General features: G+C 47.0%; 1 protein-coding gene across 4 annotated transcripts in view; it reads left to right on the top strand.

The window, feature by feature from the left end:
* NEXMIF (neurite extension and migration factor) overlaps positions 1-25928 on the top strand; it is a 166361-nt gene that overhangs the window by 106476 nt on the left and 33957 nt on the right. For all 4 annotated transcript variants that reach the window (XM_069810913.1, XM_069810914.1, XM_069810916.1 and 1 more), the window contains one exon: positions 8836-8970. The gene's annotated coding sequence lies outside the window, so the exon portion shown is untranslated. The remainder of the gene's footprint in view (positions 1-8835; positions 8971-25928) is intronic.

Raw genomic sequence — 25928 nt, 5'->3', positions numbered from 1 at the left:
GCAGTCATGAGTGAAGAGGTGAGGCTGAAGCACTGGAGCGCTCCTCTAATTGGGATAGTTAATGCAGTTTGTCACTTCAGTGCCTGATGAGCAGCGCGATGGTACCTTTGCTCTTGTTAGAAGAGATGGTGGTGTTCGCAGGGTGGATTTCATTTGCTGCTATGAGAGAAATGAGGTTGTGTTCAGCGGCCGTTGTGAACGGGTAGCATCCCCGCCCGTGATGGTGACGATGCCTGGGACATAGCTGCTGACCGGCACGCTGCCGCCGTGCTCCATCTTTGTAATGTGACGACGAGAGGGCTCTTCCCTGCTACTGAACTGGAGGTGATGCTGTTTCATTTCCATCTATCCTGCTCCCGTCGTACCAGTGTCATGGCTATGAAAGCCGGGTTTGCATCTCGGATGCCAGTTGTTGCAATGAAGGGGAGAAGGGGATGAATATGCCTGATAATAAGAGTGTTAATAAAAGCAATCAGTTCATATAGCTGAAGGAGGTGGCTCATTGCGTCAAGGGTCAGGAGTAAGTTTTTTCCCCATTTCCTGCATTGTGCAGTTGATCAGGAGCAGCGTCAGGTTATTTTATTGTTTCCCGGAGCTCTGGACCCAGCCACCCTGCTGGAGGTCGCATGCTTGGCTTACTGCATCATTGATCCAGCCTGCTATAGCAAATTCTTTATTCCTCTTAAATGTGGACTTGCACTTAGAAAGCAAACAATCTTTTAACATTTCTGACACTGAAAGCGGCAAAACTAGCGGCTTTTGTCATCAGGGATGCTGTCTTTGTTGATCGCTCTGGGAATAATGGGTGAATCCAAGGGAATGTGCTATCTGACAAAGAGGGTTTGAGAGCGATTTTTTTTAAAGAAGTGGAAAAAGGGAAGGGATTGCAGGTTCCTGTGCACCGGATAATTGGGGCTGGTTCCTCTGCGGTTGCTGCAGTTACATGGCACTCCGGTGACTGGGTTTGGAAGCTGAGTGTGGGTTTCCCTGATTCACACCGTAAAGCTTCCAGTTCAGTCTGTACTGGCCAGCATCAGTGTGCTGAGTTTGTCAGCTGCCTCTCATATGGCGGTTTTGCGGTCATGGATATTTGCTTATGACAGACAAACAAAAATAACTGCATTGTCTTTCAAAAAACGTCATGTCCCATTAAAATATCAGCATCGCGTATGAGATTGGTTTTGTTTTTAGAAATGCTGAAGTAATGGCTTTTTGCACGAGGCTTTTCCCCAGAGGAGCCTCCGGGAGCGCAGAGCGCGTTTTAGCTCGGTCTCTTGCGTTTGATTTTTGTCTTCCTGCCGTTGTGGTCTCTTCTTTTACTTATTTAAAAGGTGTTTCAGCGATCCTGTGTCGGACATGGTGGGCCGTTACTACGACTCGTGCCGCAGGTCCGCGGTGCAGAGCGAGAGGTGCTCCTGGGTGGCTCCTGAGCGTTTCCAGTGCCGACGTGGTGGCGTGGATGGGACAGCTTTGATGCCGCTTTTCGAATAGCATGAAATTGGGCAATAACGCTTGCTCCGAGTTAGCGCTTGGAGTTGTCCACCTCCTGCAGTTCAGCTGCCGAAAGTTGAAATAACGACGCTACGCTATCACAATTGAGACTGAGAGTTTTTCCTGTCCGGAGCTGAACTTTTCCAAAGTTGCCTGCAAGTTTTCTGTGCCTCGGGCTCTCGCTCCCCGTGCCCGCAGAGGCAGAGCCATCGGATGCTGCCGATGGGGGAAGTTCAGGCGCGTGTGCAATGTTTGTAAATCCTCCGCTTTTCTGTCTCCTTTACTATTGTAGTTGTCCCTTTTGCAGTGACTACAACGAGAAGACGACTTTCTTATCGTTATTTTTTGCAGAAAGAGCCTTCCGACTCCTCCTGAACCTGCGAATGGATTTCTCAACCTCCAGCCATCCGAGGTGTAAATGAGATAGGAGAGGGGGCTTTGCATGAATCCTATCTTCCTGCCGGCAGCCCACTGTCTGCCTGCTTAGTTTTGCATTTTCCTTCCATAGCATGGATTATTTTTCTTTTTTGCAAATGACCACCAAATCCGTTGCTAATTATTGCCGCCGCCGAGCCGGAGCTGTTGTTTGCGTTGGGAGGTGCAGCCATTGTGCAGCACGAGGGGCAGGGACCCCCAAATTCCAAACAATCATGATTTACTGTGCAGCTTGGGCAAAGTGCATTTGTTGCCTTGGAAACAAATAGCAGCAGTGAACAACTAAATGAAATTTATGGAATCAACTTCAATAAATCTTGATGATAAATGTGCAAAAACATACACAATTTGATGAAGATCTAAAGTATGCAGATGTGAAGGATGATAGTAAGTTATATAACTACTTCGGCTATGATTTTGGACTGCCACAGTCATGTTCCTATAATATGGGCTTTTTTGTTGTTTCTGAGGAAGCTGTCTGTTTCTTTTCATAGATATGGCATTTAATTTTAATTTCCAGGGTATCTTTTAGTTTAATTGGCATGCTGGATGATTACAGTGTGTTGTTTTGTCTTTTGCAAATCCTGATTCATATCTAACTCAGGATAAAAATAAAATTGAGAACTGTGGCAATCTAAGGGAGCAAAAAGTGCCACGTCGCACGCCTCCAAGAAGGGTGCAAAATTTCACAAATTAATTAAAGCCTTTATGTAGGACATCTCCCTAATTCCTTGTACGAGCCTTTGTGTTTTACATGACAGGGACAGGTTAGTGATTCTGTAGTTACAGTATAGCTCTGTGGCAGATTTTTTCTCTCATGTGGAAAGGTCTCTGTATTTACCTGTGCGTAGGGACAGGGTGGGGTTTTTTTGTATCACAACAAGTGATATTTTCTAGAATTGATATTTTTTGTTTCTGGTTTGACCTGTGGATCGATAAAGGGTTCAGGAATATCAGTGGACTTGTCTGGAGCCTACGTTGTAAACCTTTAACACAGCCCTTAACGCAATTTGATGTTTTTCCATTAGTTCCCTTACCTCTTCTTGTTACAGGGTCTTATTGTCACGGTTTTCTGCCGGGTCAGGAAGCACAGGGAATCTTTGTTTCTTCCTTTTCTGGGGCGTTGAGCCCCAGCTTCACGCTTCAGCTGCGGTGGAGTGGGTGGCAGCCGGCGGGGGGGGTTGCAGGGGGCTCCCTCCCCACCTGCGGTTTCTGCTGCAGCCGCCCCGTCGGTGAACTGGGACGGGGGGGTGTCCCGTGGCTGGGACCCAAACCCGAGCCCGCTCTGATGGGCAGCGGTATGGACGTTATCATCTTTAGGAAATCGCCTCCCTGTATCTTAAGCCAGTTTCTCTGCGGAGGCATCTTTTTCCCACTGTGCCTAACTGGTGCGTTGGTTTTGACGAATATCGGAGGTCTACCGGGTGGACTGGCCATATCTTAGCCTCGGGCCTCCCTTTTCCTTCTCCTCTAACCTTTTCATCTTCTTGGCTTACTCCTGGAATAAGGGATTGTTTCTGAGAATAAAGACTTCATGTTAGTGCTGTCCTCGAACTATCGGCAAGTAAAAAACAAGCAAGTTGTAACACAGGACCCTGCTCCTGCCTTGGCGTGTGGTTTGCTGCCGTTATTTCAGATGCACCAGTTTTTCTTTGTTCCTTGGATCTACCCAGATTCAGAGCCAAGCCCTTAAGTATCTTCCAGCCCACAAAGTCAGCGCTTCACCATGTCAGCTGTAATATGTTGTATGGATTTAGAAAATCCCTACGCATGTTAAGTAAGTATCTAGCCTGCAAATCATCCCAGGTCCGCACTGGTACTGGAGTTCACAAAGCAGCTCCGCAGAACCCAGCACTTGCACGGAGATCATCGTGATGTATTTTAATTTATTTTATGCTAGGTGTACTCATAACCTTGGCTGGGATCAAAATTCAAGTTTCCTTTACATCAAGGTGTGGAAGGCTGTAAACCTGAAGGGCTTCCTCCAGAAACCCCATGCACGTGTGATGGTTTTGAAGCTGCGCTCTGATGTTTACAGAGCACTGTAGCTCTTCCCATTAACATACAACTGTATAAGACAGGTTGAACTCCATTAGGAGCTAAATTTAGTGACTCGCTAACTTCTTTTTGATATGTTTTTGTAATTTCATTGTATTATGACACTTGGTTTTAAATTTGCATGAGTAAATGAGCCTCTCACTTAAGTCAGGTAAAAAGATTTTTCACTTATCTACCACGAAATAAGACATTAAAAAAATAGTGAGAGTAGAAACCAATGTATCCTTGACATATTTAGTTTACATTTTTTTCAACTGTGCTGACTGAACATTTCTAACTATAAATGATACAATAAAGCTGTTTGTACAGCTTTAACAGGCTTAATAATTTCACGTTATGAAGACATTGTGTAATTAATTTAGTATTTTGTGGGGGAAGTGTATTTTTGGAAAATATAAATTTATGTTTAATTACATTCATAATCCGAATTGTAAGATGCAGCAAGTGAAAACTGGCCATTTATGGTTCATCTCAAAATAGTGAAGTCCATGGACACGATTAACACTAGCAAACAACTTTAACTGGGATTTCTGTAACTTGTCTAATAAGCTTCCTGCAGAAGTGCTTAAAAATACCCGTTGGTCAGTGAAGCTCCTGCAGCTGGTGGAAGATCAGACCGCACGCCTTCATCTCTGCCATCACAGGGAGTTCCACCAGCTTGTGTTTTACTAATGTGGATTTATGGTCTTTTTTTTAAATATATCTGAACTTTCATTCAGGATAACCTTGGCAAGACCTGAGCAACTGTGAGATCTGCGCTTTAAAGGTATTTTTCCCCTCTCCTTTCCTATCCAACAAGAGGACAGAGACCACCCAAGTTCCCACTGCTGGTGTGATTTGGGGGATGTATTTGGGGGGAGGCCAGCATGGCGCTGGGGCAAAAGCATCCCTTTGTTTTGGATGAGCGATGAGCAGCAAGGAGACGGCACTGATGCTTGTTCGGTCCTGACCTGGGCTCTGGTGACGAGCTCACGTGGAGGTGAAAGTCCCTCTGTTAATTACCCGGCTTTTTGGCTCTCCCCATCTCTCTTGACGTCAGCATTTTTAATCTGTTTGTGTTATTGATTTTTTTTTTTTCCCCCTGTTTCATTAATAGTGACAGATGCTTTTAATTAAAAAGAAAAGACAAAACAAAATCCCGAGTAAAACAAAAAGAGAATATTCTAATTTGGCGTGACATTATGAGGCAGAATGGCTCCTGGCATGCAAGGTACGGAAAAGGTCATCTTCCACGGCTACAGCCTTTTGCAACGGTGGAATTAAGTTCAAACTCAGGCTGGTTTTGAAGTCTTAAGTCTCTCCGGGGATTCCTTTCATAACATCTTCGAACTGGATAACACTACAGTAAATGAAATACACTGCACTGGATTAAAGGGTTATTTCCCCTGTGTGTCAAGCTGACACAGAATACCAAACCTCAGGTTGCCTCCGAGTTGTCTCTATCTGCTCATACCCTCTCTGCTTTACATAACAGCTCTTGGAGTTTTTGCAGGGAAGTTTTGCAATTATTTATTCGGCTTCACTGCTTGCTGAATACAGAACAATTTTATGCAGCAAGGAACCAAAATAAAGCAACTAAATGAGAAGAAATTTAGTGGGCTTAAAAACGTGAAGGAAGCGATGCAGGAAAGAGCGGAGCTGCCTCTTCAGGTCTATTATGCTGCTCTATAATTTATACTGAAATACAAAATATAGATCTCTGCATTGCCACTCATGTTTAGCAGCACAGAGCTTGCAATAACAACAGGGTATGATACATGCTACCGTGCTCTTATCTGACTGTACCAACAGTTAAAATTTGTTAAGGATCATTTGCAATGTGTTTTGTTGTAGAACAAATGTTCATTTTGACTTTGAACTTGGTGTATGCTGTAGCTTGTGCAGATTGCGTTTAGCACCGGGTAACCAAACCACTGCCATCTGCACGGTGCCAGGGACCACCGTGGCTGAGCTCCAGAGCACGTCCCTCCGTCTCCGCGCTGGGGAAAAGATGCGTGGCTTTAAATATTGGAGCATTGGCTCCTCCAGCTCCGTCGTTGCGTGCCGCAGCCGGCCGCCCCGCGCCTGGGGTGAAGCGGCAGCGCGATGGCTTGGTCCCGGGGAAGGCACCGTCTCCGAGCTCGGGATGGCAAATTGCGACGGGCGTGCATCGAACCCACTCTGAAACTGCAGAAATTGTCTCGGGTCTTCCTTTCCCCCACCAAAATCAGTGATTAAAGACCACTCTGAAATTATGGGGAGCCTGTAGAACGCTAACTGCGCAATAACTTTTCTGACAGCGAAAAAGAAGAAAACTTATTTCTACTCCCGCCTTGCCTCCTCCCCATTTTATTTGGTCTGAGGCGGCCCAAGGCTGGCCGGCTCATCTGGAAAACTGGAGTTGTCGAGTAAAGTGTGTATGTAACACAAAATGCATTCTCCGTACTCCTGGTACATTTGGGGTTGGTAAAAATAGGGCACCGTGCTCCGTATGTCGGTGCGTACCTCTGGCTTCTGTTCTCTGTATGGAATCTGTCTTCTGCCTCTATCGCTCAGCATCCTCCCACACAGTGGTTTTCTCTGGGTGTAGTTATGGACACCCCTGGAAGAACCACCACCAACTGCTGCTCCTCTCAACCAGCCCCCCAAACCCTCTCCTGACAGCTTACAGGATCGGCGAGGGCTGCTGCCCGCGCTGCCTGCTCTTCACGAGGATGGGGAGAGGCTGCCTTCCCTCTCCTCGGTCACGCTCTCGCTCCGCCGGGCGCATTAAAAGTTGCAGACGTGGTTTGGCTCCGTTAGCTTTCGGGATAAGGTGCGGTCTGGCTGGGACACGCGCTGACCTTGGGCTCCGTGGAAGTTGTTCCAGGAGGAGCTGTGTGTGCTGGCAGGGGTTTCTGCTGGCGTGCTCCTCGAGGAGGTGTCTCTACAGGCATCGGGTTCCTCTGTTTCCAAGTGTTATTCACATATAAACACCCACACACATTAAAAACATGTGGGAAATGATAGTTTCGGGTTTCTGCTGTCCATGAGTAATTCAAATCAGTGGCATTTTTAGATTTACCTCTTACTGAACAATCTGGGAGGAGAAGCAAGGGCAGGGAATTTGCATGTGCTGCTTTTCTGGGTTGGTTGGAGGTATCTGCGTGCTCCCGCGCTGCAGCCTCTAAGCCAGTCTGTGTCTTTCCAGGAGGTCTGAAATCTCTCTGGAAAAGCTGGGACATGTTGAAAATATGCTCAGAGCTTTAGCACTTCCTCCAGATTATTTCTTCAAGTATTTAAAAATATATTTTATAACACTAAAATAAATGTTAATGAGTCTGCATTGCTTATGGCTAACAATAGTATTTCTATTTAAATACAGCAGCCTAGCAGGGCGTTCAGCGGTGGAGGAGCTGGATGAGGAGACCTGGCTTTTTGGTTCTGACTTGGTCCTTGATGTCTTGAGCACTTTTATTCTCTTGTGCTTTACTTTCCCCATTCTGTTAAATAGCAATGAAAAGCTTCCTTGCTCTGTTAAAGCAGCGAGGATTTATCAAAGGCCACTAGGCAAGTGTTAAATACTGAGCTGGTTATAAAAAGTGTTATTTAGTATTACATTTATACCTCTTCAATGTTGGCATGTATTTTTACATACTGCTTGCGGTGACCTTTGTGCTTTTCCAACCAAATAAGGACAGTCTCCTTGACTCAGGAATTTTTTTATTTATTTTTTTTTCCCACTAGCAGGCGTGGCATCTTCTGAGTAATTTTGTAAATATGCTTTTTTGGGGGTGCTTTCGGTGTCTGGGCTGGGTCTTACAGTGCCGGAGGTGCCAGCTGCATACAGAAGATGGAGGAGTTGTCACGAGAAAAATAATAGCGCGGAAGTCCGTTCCTTTCATCTTCATTCTTTTTTTTCCAGTTAGTTACAATGAAATTATGTTTTAAGGATCTCAACCTGCCATGCTAAACGGACAGTGATTTGGGGAGGCAAGCGGAGGGCAAGTAGCCCAAGGCGCTTCACCTGATGAGTCGGCAGCCTTAAAGAGTCCGCACGGGAGCGGGGCACGGAGTCGGCGGGGGGAGAGGTGTAGGAGTAAATGGGATGGCAGGAATTCAACCTTGGCATCGTGTCAAAGGCACCGAGCCCTTCTCCGAGCAGCTGCGTACCCCGTGACTGCGGGAGGCCAAATGGTTTGTTTGTGTGTTTACATGGATATGTGGGTCTGTGTAGGGGAAAACCACTTAGCAGAAATTCTGCTATTAAAGCAGATGGTGGGAGATTAATCGGGTTTTTAGGGGGGTACTTGCTGGTACGGTGACCAAATTATTAATTCCTTCCTGTGCTGAGTCCTTTCGTCGTTACAGGGTATGGGTGAATTGTGTTTCCCGAAGCTCTCGGCTCCTTCCTTGCTTTCTCAAAAGCAGTTGAGCTGATGGAGTATTTGAGGAAGCAAAAGAGTGTTTGTCAGGTTTGCTGCTGCGGTTTTGCTACCTGTGCTCCTTCCACACCGTCCTCTGCTCAAGCCCTTTCCAGGTGCTCCCACGTAGTCTCGACCCATTGTGGTTTCGCAGGCAGCCCGGTTTGGGCAGCTGCCTCGCAGCCTGCCTGCCCTCCTGCAAACCGGTGGAAGCCCTTTACTGCTGTTCAGATGCTGGTTGTTATGCTAGATTTATTTTTTTTTTCCTTCCATTTTAGAAATTGCTCTTTTTTCCCCCCCTGCCGTATCATTGACAGCTGCATTCTCCTTGACGGTTGTGATATTTGTATGTGTGCATAAAAACAGTAGGAAGCATTTATGTAGGTGTCACTAATTTAATTTAATTTAATCTGATATGTATGTATAGAAAGGACTGTTCTGCACTAAAGTGCTTCTCTTTATTTTACAGTCTCCATCGTCATCAAATACAACTCCTTCCATTCTCCTCTTCCATTCACCTACCCAAAGACCAAATCTGGAAATAGTAACCAAAAGAGAAGCCCACGTCATACACAAAGCAGGGAAAGGTTGAAATAATTTAAGGGTAAGTAATTTTTTTCACCCGTATTCTAACTTGAAGCTTCATGTGTAAAGCTACAATAGTAAGTGCAAGGCTGTATAAAGAAGCAGTTAAGCATAGACACAGGTGCTTTATGTGCAAAGTGGAAAAAATGACTGAAATGCTGATTTGGTGATGAAAGGAAGGTATAGCAGCACTTTTTGTAGGTGAGAAAGTGCCCTGAAGGGCAGCGTGCTGGGAGCTTTGAATGTTGGTACTATTTCTTCTCGCTCTGGTTTGATCTGCACCCGTGCCTGGGTGGAAGCGGTGGTTCTGCACAGGCGCGCGGTCGTGGGCTTTGCATGGGTTTGGCTGGTCTGAAAGAGCTTTCCAGTTGAGAAGGAGCTGGGTGTTTGGTGTCTTCTGCTATTGAAGAGCTCTTTTGTCATTTCCTTCTCTTTTTTCCCACTTAAAACATTACTCAGCTATGGTAGCAAGCTACGGTTGATCTGTTTGCGTGGTGCAGGATGTTTTGGCTTGCTGTTGCTTTCTGCAATCCCCTTGGTTTTGTGGGCTCTGTGAGCTTTTCCTGGAGAGCAACCTGACTGGTGCCTGCGCCAGGATTTTCCAAAGGAAAGCATTGATGGGGGCTGGAGGAGGGACAAACCCGAACGGCAGAGCAAGGAGGGCCTCTCGGTGGAAATGTTTGCCTTAAGGCTTTTCTCTTGCTGCGAGGGTGGCAAATAAGATAGGAGATATAAAATCAGCTTTTGTGAAATTCAGAACCCTAGCTGAAGCATTAGTAATCTCCAAATGTTAGGGAATGCGTTTTCCCACCCTAGTCCCAGATCTGTGCCTGCATATATTGCATTTCCACACATGTTCTTTCATAGATGGACAGGATATGCATTCGCTTACATTTGAGAACTTAGCTTTAAACATCTGGGTTTTCTGGTTTATTGCTGCTTTTTTTTTTTTTTTTACCCCTGCAATGTTTGTTCATGCAAAATTCATATCTGGGAAGGGCATCTTAAATCCCTGCTTCTGAGTCAAAAAGGGAAAGTATGGAAGTGAAAAGAGAGATTGTATCATTTAAGAAATATGATTCATGAATTAATCCTCGTCTGCTACACCATCTGTGGCATGTGTTTCAATACAAAAATCCTGTTTTTATATCTCTTTAAAAAGCTTTCTTCTTGCTGGCTGCCTGAGTTTTCTGCAAGGCTAATGGGGAATTATCTTCCCTTTGGGGAGAGCGTGGTGATTTTTATTGGCAGCCTGGACAGGGGGCCCCAACCTCTGTCCAAGCTGTAGGTCGTCGAGGGGGACGCCGAGCCCTGTTTTTTCAGGGGGGTGCCAGCTCTCTGCGTAATGCCGTGAGCCTGACTTGCAGGCGAAGCCCCTACGCGACTGCTTTTTGCACTGGAAGTGTGGCTGGGTCTCCCACCGCCATGGCGGGGATGCCGCGAGGGATGGGCAGCGATGGGCAGGAGTTGCAGGCAGCTGTCTAGATCGTTCTGCACAGGAGTGAAAAATAAGTGGTTGTTTCTAAAAGTGGACTGGCAGGGTATTTTGTACTTGGTGCTCTGGAAAATAAAGCATTGAGGTAGTCCCCATCCTCCGTTTCCTAGTAATGTTTTTATAATCTCTTTGTAGATATAGAGAAAGGGAGGTTGCCCGTCGTTACCCCAAACAGGAGCTGCTACGCTTTGTGCCTTCATGAGAAATGGCAAATGAAGGGGCACTGGTGGTTTTGGGGGTGACTGGAAAAGGCTCTCCTTTTCCTGAGTTGATTCCTTGAATTGTTCTCCAGCTTTTTACAGGGAACAATTTTCCTTTTTAAACATATTTCTCAGGTTTCTATTCCTTAAGCAGTACACCTGGTTTGCTGCTGGAGTTAGACCCAAGATGTCTGAGCCTTTTTCCTCCGTCACAGTCAGGGTCCCCGAGCAGGACGGCATTTTAGCACGTGCATCCACCATCAGTCCCTTTCCTGGACCGGGGCATCTTGCTGCCTGGGATTGCTCCATCGGTTTTCTCCTCTGCTTCACGTGGGACGCTGGTAAAAGTGAGTGCTTTTCTCTTTGTTCTGGAGGAGGATCCTGAGGTGCTGGAGACGGTGGATTGCCATTGCCCTTGCCACACATCTCATGGTGGCCTTAGCCAGTGGCACGGTGATGCACCTGCGTGGCCACAGCCTCTTCTCTGCCAGTGTCACTAATGTACTGTAAGTACAGCTCCGGTGAGCTCCCAAGCACTGATAACGCTGATAGATGGAGGTTATCCAGGAACTCAGTACCGATGGTGAAATATTGCAGGTTTATTGCCTTTCCATTCATTTTGTTTTCACGCCTTTCTGCCTTCCTGACTCATTGCCGTTCGGCCTCTGCTTGCAATTTCTATTTGCTGTGGTAACACCCACTGGACAAGACGAGAGTGTTGCAAAGCACTGATGCTTGCAACTGCTCTTGGAGCTTTTTCTTTTTTTAATTGAGCATCTAAAGCCGGGATGGATGGCAGAAACGAAAACGTTAGTGATGCCTTTTGTCAGAAGCGTGAATAAAGTATTAAAATGAAGGAGAGCAGAAGAAATCCCTCTTGCGTTGCGCGTGGCAGGCTGGCGTGAGGAGTTGGGCTGAAAAGGCCTGCTGCCATCCCCGTGTCCACCGTGGGCTCTGTCCCCAAAGGGCTCCCAGCTGAGACTGCCTGCCAGGATGGGGCAGCGGTGGGAGATGCTCTGACCTGTACCCAGGTGCCGAGCCCGTTTAGGCTCTTGCGCGGTCCCTAAGAAACCTTTTCTCTTTCTCCTCCATTATCACAAATCCCCTTCTGCCCGCTCATCGGGGAACCCTTGCACACGCGGGCGCTTCACGACATGAAAAGTAAACTCCACAAGCACCGAGTACCGCAATGTTACCGTAAATAGCTGCGTGCTAAGGGAAAATAGTGTTAGCAGTGGTTCAGCAAATGTTTAATCCAAACTAGAATTAGGCTGAATTCCATACTTCTGCACGGAAAATACTCGCGGGAATGCAGACCAGAATCGGCACCCAGCTTTCTGTCCATCTCACGCACGCGGATATACAGATACACCTTGTCTTTCGCTAGTAACTCTGGGTAGTTTCTTGTACGCCTTTACAATATTTTGCAATTTTGCATATTCCTTAATTGCTTCAGTTGTTTTTTGGGTTTTTTTAATCTGACTTTCTGAGCTTGTTTGCTATTCTTTGTCCTGTGCTATAGTCTGGGAAGCAGAGATTGTTTCCTGGGGTCTGTTCTGCAAACCTCCACCTCGGTCACTTGTGCCTCCTGTGCTGGCTGACACCAGCCACTGCACAGGCAATCACGTTGCCACGGTCTCGGTAAAATGAGGGTTACAGACTTTGTACCTTGAGAAGGTCCTACGCTTACTTATGTGGCCAGTGGCAGCATTTTGCAAAAAACTTTCAGACGTCACAGAAGCTCTGCTGGTAAAAAAGAAAGCCAACAAAACCAACAAGCAATAAAACGAAGAAATTCTACCAGAAATGGGAAAAGAGAAGCAGCAGTCCAAGCATTTTGATAAGCATATTCCATTAGCCATGGTTTTTACTTTTTATTTTAAGCTCTGATTAAAATTCAGCAGCTTTTATTTAAAGAAAAAAAAAGAAATGTTTATGCTCAGCGTAGGCCCTTATTTCCACCGCAGCGTGAGTTTGTAAACGCGGGGCTCCGGTGGATCTCCTCCGGCTTCTCCTCCCTCCCTCTGCAAGGTCCCCCCGATCAGCAAGGGTCCCTGCTCGTTAGCGGCCGCGGTGGGGAGGGTGACGATGCTCGGCGGCAGGGGACACGCGACGGCATCCGGTTTCTTGCGGGAAGCTAATGAAGAGATGAGAAGCATCGATTCACCATCTATTTGTTGGGACCCCAGTTAAACAGCTGTTTGTTTCTCATAAACAATTATGCCAAGACGGAAATTGGCTTGTGTCTGTACGTACTTTTTGGATGGGGAAAATTAAGCAGTAATAGCTGGAAAAATAATATGGGCTATGAGATAATAGATGCCTAAGGGATAAAATTAAACAGTACTTTACAATGAAGGAAGAGGTTTTGGCAATAAATAGTTTGCATTTGACTTCTTTTTGTTTGCTAGAGGACTGATGTTGTTTTGGAGAGGTTGTCCTGGGATGTATTTTCCAAACACAGGAAAATAGTGAAGGTCGTTTTTTTTTTTAATTCCTCCCAAGTAGGATGGTGCCAAGGCCGGGGTGCAGCTCACACCGTCTGTGCCGCTGGCGCGTTGGCTGTGATGGGGACGTGGACCCCGAAGCTTGCTTTGAGAAATGCTGCTGGTGCAGGAGGATGTTTAAAAGAAAACAGCAAGGTTTACCAAAGAAAGCAGGAACAGGAGTTGTTTTAAGTGCCATAGGGAGTCCAAAAAGCTCGGGAAAGGGAGGTGGCATGTTTGGCACCCCGAGAGGGTCCAAGCAGAGTTTATTCAGAATCTGCACGTGTGCTGCTGTTGCGGCTTGGCTGGCTTTGGTCTGCTGCAGAAGCCCCTTTGAATAATGGAGTGACAGCGGGATTTGGGTTTGTTCTGCCGTCCCTCCACTCCATGCTTTTCCAGAAGCGCTCCGTGAGCACCTTGCTAAGGGGCTGGTTTGGAAATGCCGTTTTTCTCCATTTCAGGTGGCTCGTACCGCCATCCCCTTCGACTTGTGTGTAGGGGATGTGCAGAGTCGGGCCAGGCAAACGCCGTGGTTGCCTCTTGGCGCCGACGGCAAACGGCCCTGTGAGCGCAGGGCTTGCTCTCGGCTGCAAATCACCGGGGCTGCCTGGGCACCATCGCGGGCAGCGCTTGGTTCCTCCTCATTATGCGGGAAATAAAAGCACAGTTCAAACAGAGCTGCAAACCCTAATCCCACCTTTCCTAGGACAGATCCGGGTGCAGCAGGTCGAGATCTGAGGTCTTTGGCCCAGGCTCATCCCTGCTATCAGCTTTTAATTTCACAGACCTCGGGGAAAGCCTCCTTGCCGGGTGGGAGAATTTCCGAGGTGCGTACGGGGCTCAGGGGAGAGTCCCGAGGCGCAAAGTGCCTGCCGTCCCCATTAGCTGAAGTGGGACTCGGGGGTGCTCAGCACCTCTGCAAATGAGGCCAAACTGTCTAGTGCATTGAAAATGAAATCATTAAGTCGCTGTTGCATTAAGACTGTTTTTATTCATGGAGTGTAATGTGATTCATTTGCCCTTTTGCTCTCATGTTGAGAAGGCAGTCATCTAGTATGCATCGCTGGCTGCAGGGAGAGTTGTATTTATTTTTTTTTTTTTTAAATTTTTTCGTGTATGTGTGAGGGAGCAGACATTTTCATCAAGCGCAGAGCAGCCACGGAGTTGAGACTCGTCTGTTCTCTCAGTGGTCTCAGAGACCAGTGCCTGCCGTGCTCTCGCAGCCCTGGTTGTGGGAGCGTTTAGCTCAGCCCATCTCTCTTTCTCCAAGCTTCACGGCGACCATCCTTTCTCCTGCTCCAGCCCCGCTGTGCTGGGGCAGCGCTGGAGCATCGCAGGTGCGTTATGAGAGCCCCTGCACCTCGCCCAGCGCCTGGGCTGGAGGCATGAGGGACACACGGGCGCTGGGATATATTGCCGAGCTCTGGGGGCAACAGCATCCTTTGGTGTCCCAGTGACACCGAGCCCCCGCCAGCCCCTTGCAGACGGGGGGGTTAAGCTACTTACCGGGGAATTATAGGTGCCTCGGCACCCACAACCCTGGGCTTATGGACATGGTGTGGGATCTTGCCGATACATGGTGGGACGGGACCGGGCTCCGCTTGATGAACTGATTAAAAACGGGTGAAGATGATTGTGGGTCCTTGCTGCTGCGGGTCGCTCTTTGCAGTTGACTGCAGCCAAGGGAAATCATTCCTCCTTGGAGTTAAAAGAAGAAATGCACCAAGCAAGGGAAGAGTATAGAATACAAAAGAAGAGGAAAAAATGCCGTTTTTTAAATGTTAGCATGGGGAGCATTAACTAAGTCACCAATTCCAAAAGAATGAGAATGAGTAAGACAGTTTGAGTCACTACTACTTGTTGTGGGACAGGATCGGAGCAGTTCAGCTCCACATGTCGGGTCTCCACCTGCAAAACAAGAAGTAAGAAATTCCTTTTTAGCCCCGACAATCACGGCCAGCCCTTGTCTTCCTGTCAAATTCCAAGCGGTCATGACACATGGCACGGTGACCGCCTCAAAGTCCTCAGGTGACCCTAGATTTCTAATGCTACAGGGTCATAATACATATAAAAATCAATAAGGCATATTTTAGAAGCAAAAGGCAGCAGGAGGAGAGTTAACTCAATATGTTTCTTTTTTGCCTTGTCCTCTTCTTCCCCCCTTTTTTTTTTTTTTTTTTAATCCCTCCCCCCTACAGTCTGTAGACCAAATCCATGCTAGGAAGGACCAGCTAACCAGAGCACAGCTCAGCAGCAGAAAACAAGGTCTGAGATGCAGGCAAGGGAGAAGACTGTTCCACAGGAGGGCACGAGCTGGGCGCTTAATTTGGTGATTTTCCTACACTTTGTCGATGGGGAGGCATAAAAAGAGGGGGTCAAGTGTGGATAAAGATAAGGAGAAATGGTTTTCAAAAGAGCTTGGAGCCGGGAGCTTTTTGGGAAGGGGAGGATTTTTGCCTCCAACGCTTTCGGTAGACAAAAGAGGAGAGGCGACTTGGAAGCGGGGAGGTAATAATGCCGACCTTCTCCGCTCTTTGTTTTCAACCAAGAAATGCACAAATCGCTGCTGATATTGCTGAGTGGTTTCCTGCTGCTTTGTGGCTTGATTTGGAGCTGCAGCCGTTCCTAGCCTGGTTCCTGACTTCGCGGTGCGGTAGCACAAAAAAAGCAAGCAAATCCTCGCCGGTGGAATCGTGATTGTTCCCTACACGGTGCCCGCCGGGAAGACTGCTTCGCCAACACCTTCACCTTGCGTCGCACTTTAGATCCTGGATGGGTTTTGAACAGATTAATGCCTTTCGGAGAGTTCTAGAAAGGTCAAAAACAGAAAAGAGGCTCTAATAGCAGTATAGCAACCAGCTGGTTGCATTGGGTTTCATTTTACTGCCATAGTAACACCATGAGCCACAGTGTTAATACCGTGCCCACTGAATGCCATTTCCCCCCCTCTTTTTGTCAAGAGACAAGCCCATAAGAAGATGTTTTCTTCCTGAAGAATTTCTACAAGGCAGTAATAGGCTTTTTGGAGGGGACAGTCCTCGTACCCAGAGATGTAAGGTGGGTAATTTACAAGGCAATGTGCAAATGCCAAATTGTTAGGCAGAACTGCTGCTGATTTAGAAGGCAGTTAATGCTATAAATGTGCCAAGTGCCAGTAGAGTGTTTCTACAGATGGAATAACTGGAAATATTGGAGAGTTTCCAAAGGTTTAATCAAATTCAACCAGGTTTTTTTCTTTCTCTTTTTTTTTTTTTTTTAAACTGCAGAATTCTCTAAGGGATGCAAGTTGAAATAGTAGATTATTCCATTGCTTTTAGTACCATGGGGGAGATTTTCGTAGATGAACATAAAGCACATACTTTCAAGCAAACACATAAGTGGGTATACAAATGAGGGCTGGAGCACCAATGCTCTGAAAGCCTGTGCTGGTCGAATTTAGAGGGAGCATCATCTTTAGATGCCCTGGCAAGAGGCTCCTTGGAAGCCGACTGATGGGTTTTCAGTCATGCAGCACAAAGGAAGCTAGGGGAAGGGTTTGTGAAAGTGGCAGCAGCAGTGTCGCTGGTCCTGCACCGCAGTTCTGCTGGATTCGGTGGGATTCTGGGCATGAGCATCCTTTTTGTGGCTCACTGTGCAGTGCTGGGGCATGCATATGTTTCTGCACAGATGCACACCTTCCTCTAGTCTTGTTGACAGCCTTTCCAAGGCTTCTTATTTAGCCAGACCATATGTGCTTGGGCATGGAGATAGCGTGATGTGGAAAGAGCATCGCATTATCCTTGGGCTGCAAACACCAGCAGGAGCAACTCAGAGCAAATTTTGTCTGCAAGGAGATCCAGAGCTCTTGAGCTTGCATCACAGGACACGCATAATGATCGAATGCAATTTTTTTTCTCGTTTGTCAAAACCAGGTTCCATAAAGCCATTTCCCTTTGTTCTATCCCAAAATTAGCTCTCCCTGTCCATTCCTTAAGTATTCATCCGAAGCATGGATGAAGGCCACCAGGGAGAGGGGACATTGTGGCATGTCTCCAGGTAAAGCTTTGCTGATGAAGAGGTGATGTGGGACCAAGCTGGGGAAGGGGTTGGAAATTATTCCATGGGGTTTCCCTTGTTATCGGTGCACAAGATGAAGAGCCCGTCCCCATTGCTGGCAACAGGATTTTGTTTCGGGATGAGGTGGCAGGGCCACTATCCCCTGAGGGTGCAGACTGCAAGGAAGGACTGTACCAGGAGCAATGCTGTGACAGCGCTGAAGCTTTTATCTTGCTGGGGTTTTTTTGTGTGATGTTTCTTCAACGCCATTATTTTTTTTTGCAGATGGCCTGATTGGATCCGTTAATTGTCATTTATTTATTTTTTGTAAGGGAAGAAGAGTTTCCTGCTTTTCATGGAGTGTTGGGTATCGATCCTCTTGGCCGCTCTGGAGTCGGGGACCGTCTCCCTCCCAGGCATTGCCATACTCTGCCTACTTTCTACGCAGACCCCCATGTCGCTCTGTGCAGTATTTCTCACTGAATAAATTGCTACAAAGCTATTAGCCTCAATGCCACAGTCTGCTGCTCCTGCTTTCCTGCACCCACCTCCACCCTGCAATTGATCCAGCCTGCTGTCTGTTTGCTGCAGTCAAGACTGCCTACTGCTGCTGCGCACAAATTGCTTTAAAATTGAATTGTTTAAAAACGTTTTATAAACATTCCCTCCCCTTCGTGATACTGTCCGTTGCGCCAGCCAGAGCTAGGAGGCTTTACGGGATTTTAACTGGCCAAAGGATGGGGGAATACTCTTTTGTGAGGTTTGGGGGTTTTTTTTGTTTTTTTTTTAATTCAAGTCAATGTGGAAATTAAAAACTACGTGATTATGGGAATCGGGTCCTTGAAGAAGCTGTTGTCTATGGATCTGTGTCCTAGATTGTGTATCCTGCTCAAATGATGCAGTGGTGTGCCTCAGCTCCTCGCCAGCTCTTGGCTTTGTGGGGACCGGGTTTCGCTCCGGGCTGCGCGCCGCCAGCCCTTCGCAGACGCGAGCCTCCGGCGCTCGCGCTGACGCGCCGTGCAGCGCTTTGTCTCGAGAGGCATCAGGTTGATTGTTTTTCTGTTGACGTGGTTGTGGTCTAACTAGAGGCATTTCGGAGATGTAGCCCGTTGTGGTCTTCCTGGAGGCGTTTAACCGTCGTAACGTCCCGGGGTACTGGCAGGTCGGCAGCAGCGTGAGGTTTGTGATGCCCGGGGTTTCAGAGCGCATCCCTCCGGAGCACCTGGGGCTCACGGGAAGGAGGCGAGCGCGGCGCTGAGCTCCACGGGGCTGAGGGAGGTGTGCTCGCCTCCGTGGGCACGGAGACGAAAGCTGCGGTGGATGCCTCTTACCGGGGCTGCCTGGCCGCAGGAACGCATTTGAGCAAATTACACGGGAACGCTCTTTGTATCTTATCCGTAGCTGTTTCCTGTGCAGATGCAAAAAGCTTTTGCAAGTGCTCCAGGAAGAAGGTTTGGAAATGGGAAATAATTTTGAAGGTAGTTTTAAGTATCACCCTGGGAAAGGTGTGTTTGCACAAAAGGTGGTACAGTGCTTCCAACAGCTGGTGATGTTTCTTTGTTTCTCGTTCGTCATCCGTCCCTCCCAAACTCCTCTTCACTCCAAATACTCACACAAGAGCCCTTCTGAAGCAACATTTATCTCGAGTGCTGCTATATCAGGATTCATCAATCTTGTCATAAGATCATCCTCCCCGAATTGAGCTCTAAGGGTGGAAGAGCGACACAAGCACTCTGTTCCTCTAGGCCTGTTCTTTGGTGTTGCCAGGAGGCTGACTCTGGGGTAGGACTTGGCTGGATCTCACTTTGCAAGGTGACCCATCTCAGAACCTCCCCACCGTGAAGTGGCCCAGTTCAATGCGATGATCTGTCTCTGGGAGACGCCAAGGACCCAGCTAAGCAACTAGAGCAGACTTGTCCTCAGTCCCCTGACACCCTCTTAGCCAGTTTTCAAATCCTTGTGGAAATCTGCCTGAATTCACTCTTCTTCTAGGGTTCTTCCTTCTTGCCCTTGCCCAATGGTCCTTGGTCCTGCAGTCTCTGCCTCTCTACCACCCGTTGCATCTCCCGGGGAATATCCTGGCTGTGTCTTTGTGATGCTTGCAAGCCTAATCCTGTGTTACGCTGAGAGTGGTTTGAACAGGGTCCTGCAGGAGTATCTTCAGTGCCTACAGATCCTCCTTAAACTCTTCTCTAAGATCTTGTCTGCAAGAAGTGACGGTATAAAAGGGCAGTAGACATATCTGGTGTTATGAAGGCTTATTGAGTAAGCCTGTGACCTCACCGTTGTAACCCTTCTGCCCACTCTGACCACCTCCCCCGTTGTCTGCTGATGGCAAACACAATGATGCTGCATCAAACTGAATTTAGGATTATATCATCGTGACGTCTCTATGTGTTTCTTCTTCGGGAATACATATATACATTATTGACGTATAATAACAATAACATGAAGTTAGTGTGGTTGATGGGTCTTACATTGACAACCCTGAAGCTCACCCGGAGAACTTAACCCAGGTGGTGCAAATTTATTTACAAATTTTTGTTCAGACAGGACCACCTTTAAATGCAGACAGCAATTTCAGTCTCTGCTTAGGTGTTGTCATTTCTGTTGTACTGTCAAGTGGGAGGCTATCATGCTGCTGATGTCTACGGCAGGCTCAAAAACAGGCTTAGCAATAAACCATCTATCAGGAAATTCTTGGCTCACTACTGATCTGGGTCCAGATCTGAGCTAGAAGCGAGGTGCTCCTGTCATCATGTTGTGGTCCCAGCCCTACTTCTCACCCTCAAACTCTTTCTCTGCATCTGTTTTTAAATGTATTACCCCAGGAGTTTTATTTCCTCTCTTCTCCCAAGAGCAAGAGAAGTAAATTTGCAGAGACAATATTGTGTATCTGTATTTTACAGTGCTGACCTTGTGTGCCACAGCTACATGCCATCCCAAATCTACTTAAGTTTACGTGGTTGTGTCATTGTCCCCTTGTTGGAGAGGACATGACAGGGAATGATACAAGGTACAAGCTGAATCCTGCTCGCCTGAGGGGCCATCTGAACTTGGGCAAATTGAGCACTCCTTGTTGAGGTTTTGGAAGACAGCATCAACAGGGGAGAGCTGGAATCCCACCATCACCCAAAATAAGATTATAAACCAGAATCTCCTCTTTTGGGGGAAGTGCCCCAAAGAACAAGGTTTTGAGGCTCTCCATCAGGTTTTCCTGTTAGAACTTATTCATTTTTCTCTGAATGCTGAAACAATCTTTGGTCCAGAAAGCAAAGACGACGTTGCACTCTGTGTTTGCTTTTGCCAAGTACAACAACTTCAGAATATCCTGTGGTTCTTTTGGTGCTTGTGGCCCTCTTCTGAAAGGGTGAAAGGTGGGTCTAGGTCCCTTGGTTCACATAAAGGAGTCCCTGGCCATTGCTGTCACCTCTTACTCCCCCAAGAACAGCATTGCAGGTCTGGTCCTTCACACATCCATTGAGGGTCTGTAAATGACGGGTTTTCTTCAGACTGAACAGAACATTTCTTTCCAAGGTAATACAGAAAATATGTAGGAGAATTACTATCTCTTCTAGTCTGTACTGCTTTTCTTTTTTTCAAGTCATGATGGTTGTTCCCCCTGCCTTACAGCTGATGGGGGGGTGGGGGGCATTGGGATGCCCCTGGGGCCAAGTTGCCCACCTGGGATCTGCTTCTGCTCTTTGCTCCTCTCCTTCCCTTTTGCACGCCATGTGGTGCTTGTCCTGTGGCTCTTGGCCAAAGATTTTAGTATTCAGGAAGTTGGGAAGTTTGGCTGTCCTTGGTCTAATTAGTTCGTTAAGCACAGGGGAGCTCAGATCACAGTTCAAATGGCTGTAATTTGAGTGAGCTCGCGACAATGTGAGAGGATTAAGTAGCAAAATTGTGTCTATTACTTTGGCCAAAAAATAACTATTCAATTTGACTTGAATATTTAATTTTCAGAACGTAAGGGTTAGATATTAATATGGGCTTGGCAGAGAGTTCATCACTTGTAAGACTGCGCTGAGAGTTCTTCATGTGCTGAGATCAATGCTTGAAGTCAAGCACGTCTTTCTGGAAATTCTCCTCTGAACAACTAATCATAGAATGGTTTGGGTTGGAGGGACCTTAAAGATCACCTAGTTCCAACCTCCCTGCCACGGGCAGGGGCACCTTCCACTAGACGAGGTTGCTCAAAGCCCCATCCGACCTGGCCTTGAACACTGCCAGGGATGCGGCATCCACAACCTCTCTGGGAAACCTCTTCCAGTGCCTCACCACCCTCACAGTGAAGAACTTCTTCCTTATATCTAATAATTGGCCTCAACAAAGAGGTGAGTGGGTAAGATTTAATTGCTTATTATTGTATGAGGTCCTTTTAAATGGCCTTCTGGTTTTAAAGCCTGTGGATATCTATGAAATTTTGGAGGTGGCTTTTCTCAGAGAGGGGAACTGCAAGTGGCTGCCTTCCGTTACCCAGACTAACACCTTTGCACGAGCTGGAGGAGATCCATCTCCATGGGTGGCTTCCGCTGGGGGGGTGGCCATGGGAAGCCCTCCCCAAATGAGCGTGGTAGAAATACAAATACCAAAATACCCAGGGGATTCAAAATAATGCAATCTGGAGCGAAAGCCTTTGCTTTTCTCTCTCTCTCAGCCACAGATGTTGGAGTCCAGGTATTGCATGGAGTGGACTGAAATGGCCACAGCCCAGCACGTGTGCTGCATCCCTGCCAGCCCCGGCAAGGAAGCCCTAAGTGGCATTTACATGCTTTTAGTAGTATTGTGCAAGGCATGGCTGAGGGAGAAAAATAATTATTTGCCTGCCTGAGATGGGTAAATGGAGTATTTTATCTTTTTTCCTTTTTAATATTGTGTATCTACATCTATTCCAATAAGGAAAAACAATGCTAATTGGAACGTTTTAAGGGGGTTGTAGTAAATGAGAACAAACATTACCAGGCTGAGAAATGTAAAGGGAATTTGGTCAAAATACGAGTGACAGTTTTAGTCAAAATACCTGAGTTTAGTGACTTCCAGGAGTGTTTTTAGTTAGCTTAAACTTGTTGAGTGTGGCAAGAATAAAAGGTGGTTGGTGGCTGATTTCTGCATTAGCTGAGATTTCAGAGCAGTGTGAGAGCACAGGTTGAAGGCAGGGCTTTCCTGCTAGTGTCTTTTATTTTTCCAGTGAAAGAAGTCAGGTTCGAGCATCGCATAGGTAATGGATCAAAAAGACATAGTTTTGACCTTTCTCGCTTGCTGTTGCATCGATGTCCACAACCTGCGTGGGTGCGATAAGGTGTTGTATTAGCAGATCCTTGCTGGAACCAGGTCCTTCCCGTGAGAACCAGCTGGCTGCTTTCGGGGAGCACCAAATTGAGCTTTTTCTGCTGCAAGTAGTCATGTTGCACTGGTGGACATGCCAAGGTACCATGCAGCTGTGGCTGCATTTTCTGGATGGATAAAGTGGTTCCTGTACAGGCACATTTAGGGCTTATAAAGCTTTTGGCTGAGAGCATGCTGTACAGAGCAAAGGGACACAGAAGCACCATAACGCTGACTCCAAACTTTGAAGTCTGAGCAGAGGTCATGTTTACTGGTATTTTTTTCATTCTGGGCTATTTCTTCAGGTCTGCCCCTTCTCTCTTCTAGCCTGAAGGCTTGTGCTTGCTTGGTTCTCGTACTGGCCACCTTTGAATCAAGCAGAGGACGATGTGTTGGCTTCTCTGGCATTTCATTTATTTCTTCTGTGTTTTCTTCTTTGCTTGAAGACCCTCAGTAGGCAAGGGGTTAACAGCATCCTCGTGGTTCTTCCAGTTACCCCATCAGGACTGTTTAAAAATTAGCTTCTCCCCACTTACAGCACTATAATTAGGATACAGGAGTTGTGGGGAATGATTTCACAAAGTGACTCGGTGTACTCGCCCATGCACCCCAGGGAGCCAGGCAATTATGCATACATAATTCTACTCTTTGAATATTTTCTCTTTCTCTGCATAATTTCTCTCTATTCATCTTTCCAGTGTCCTTCTGAGATAAACTTAGAAGTCTCAGCTTTCAGAATTTAAAAAAAGATCCTGTGCCTGCATGTGCACTATTTGCATTTAAACCAGCAGCCGTTCTCTGGGATGGAGCGGAGGGGTGAGGCCGGGGAGGAGGGCGAAGGAGCCTCCGAGAGGAAGCAGGAGAAACCCTTCGAGACAATAGTACAACCACCCTGGCTGCTGAATGATCAGAAAGAGGCAGTGAAGAGTTATTTCATTCCTGAGCTCCTAACTCATTCGGCATTTAGGCTTTGCTAGGGCAAAGCTGCTGTTTTGCTGGGGCAGGTGCTTTGTGAAGGTTTCTCTGGTCCCCACGGACATGGTCTTAAACCCCGTGCGACCCACTTCCCACACGCGGCGGTGAAGCAGGTCTTGGTTTCCCACCACCATCCTTGAGCCAACAAATGCGACGCGGCTCTCAGTCGCCCGTACACGGTCAATATTTTAGCCGTAAGTTCATAGCGTTGTTGCGCTTTGTATTGGGAGACTTCGCTCTTTGCTGCAAAGAAAGACGTCTCCGTGTTTTGTAATAGCTGGTGTAAGGAGCTGCTCTGTTTTAAGCAAGAGCCTGAATTTGAGTCCCCTCAGCTTTGCTCATTGGAGATTGCGGTTCGGGAGCCGGGATCCCGGGGTGACCTGGAGGAGCAGGCTGGGCGCTGGGCTGCGCGCTCTCCCAGCGCACACGGATGCTCAGCAGCGTTGATGCACGAGCACCAGTGATGCTCGGCGGTTGATGCACGCCGAGGCTGCGCCCCAGAATATTACGGAGCTGACCCTTTTAGGTGCGAGTGTATTTTTGTTTCCAATATCCTGTTTATGCTGTTCTCGGTGAATTTATTGCAGCGTGATAAGCAAAACACAAAGTAACTGCCAGCATATTTCCACTGTCTTCAGAGTCAGTTTATCTTTATAAACTTGCTGTTGACGTGATGCAATTTCTCCCTGTTGCAGTGTAGCTGTATAGCAGCAAAGTTGCGATAAAAGACAACTTGTTGAAGGGATTCTTTGTCATACTCCTGAATCATCTACAATTCCCTTTTTTCCCTGGTGCCAGAAGTGTGCTGGTGCTTTGCAATTATACCTACATTTGATGGCTTTTTCTTCTTTTTTTTCCCCTCCTTTTCTCTCAGTGATTCAAGTTCCCTATTATACCCTTATTCATTCTCTCTCTCTTTTGGTTTCTTCTCCTTCTCCTTTTTTTTATTTTATCCACCACCTTCTCAAGGCACTGAAGCTGTAACTGCTTTACTGTGGTCTAAGGAAAAGCTACTGTTCTACTTCCCAAAGAAAGCTCATTGTGTGGTGCCATGAAAAAAGGTTTAAACAACACAAGGGAATAAAGGCACCACATTTCTCTGAAAGTTTTTCTTTTCTTTTCCTTTCTTTTATTTTTTATTTTTTAAGGAATAATACATAAGCTGCTAGGAAAGGGCAGAAATGTCTCCTGCTTCTCTCTAGTCATGCCTGTGAGGCTGTGAAATTCTAAGGAAACCTGCTTTTTACATAGGAGCTTGAAAGCTAGACCACCCCACCTCCAAACCTTTGCTGTTCTCTGCATTACCCCCATAAGCCTAGCAAAAAATCCTAAGATTCTTCCCAAACAGCACAGAATCAAAGCTTACAAGGCAGTAGCGTAATTACTTGCTTTCTTTTCTGGTACCAGTTTATAGCAATCTTATGTAAGACACTCAAATACTTTCAAAGAGGTCTTTTTAGCAGCAAGAGCTCAGTTATTCCGCGATCAGCAGAGTTACTGGAGGCTGGCATCAGTACAAATGAGGGATGGGTTTGGATCGTGGCTGCAGTTCTACAGCAGGGACAGGCCCCAGATGTGCTGGACCCATCACTGCTGGACCCATCGCTGCTGGACTCCTCCCAGCTGCCAAGCCCCTGGTACATGCTGCACCCATCTGTGCCACCTCGCTCCTGCGTACCTCCATCCCTTCCTGGTCAAAAAGGCTCTGAGGCAGCATTTTTTTTATTATTATTATTATTATTATTATCATCATCATCATCATCATCATCATGGGAGACCTTATCACTCTCTACAACTACCCGAAAGGACATTGTACCGAGGTGGGGTCGGTCTCTTCTCCCAAGGAACAAGTGATAGGACGAGAGGAAACGGCCTCAAGTTGTGCCAGGGGAGGTTTAGATTAGATATTAGGAAAAATTTCTTCACCGAAAGGGTTGTCAGGCACTGGAACAAGCTGCCCAGGGAAGTGGTGGAGTCACCATCCCTGGAGGTGTTCAAAAAACGTGTAGACGTGGCACTTCAGGACATGGTTTAGTGGGCATGGTGGTGTTGGGTTGACAGTTGGACTCGATGATCTTGAAGGTCTTTTCAAACCTAAATGATTCTATTATTATCATTATTATTATTATTGTTATTTTTATTATTTTCCTTGTTGGCAGAATCTCATCCAGCTGTATTGCTGCTACCTGGGGTGATAAGTAGCAACCCGCGTGTGTCTAGGGGTCAGTGAGTGAAGTGCAGTGCTGCCACCTGGTTTGGCAGGTGACAATTTTTCGGCACCAGGTTTTCTCCTGCGTCGGGCATCTTTATCCACAGCAGTTCCCTCCAGCGGGACTGTGCAAAAGCGTGAGGCTTGTCCTCTGCTGAACACACAGCGCCGGGAGGGAAAAAAGGGGGAAAGAGGGAATTTTGTCAGCTCTTCCCATCAACGCTCAGCATAGCCATAATGGCATCATGC

This window comes from Haliaeetus albicilla, chromosome 23 (genome assembly GCF_947461875.1).
Source record: "Haliaeetus albicilla chromosome 23, bHalAlb1.1, whole genome shotgun sequence".
Taxonomy (NCBI): Eukaryota; Metazoa; Chordata; class Aves; order Accipitriformes; family Accipitridae; genus Haliaeetus; species Haliaeetus albicilla.
This window is presented reverse-complemented; position numbering and strand designations above follow the sequence as displayed.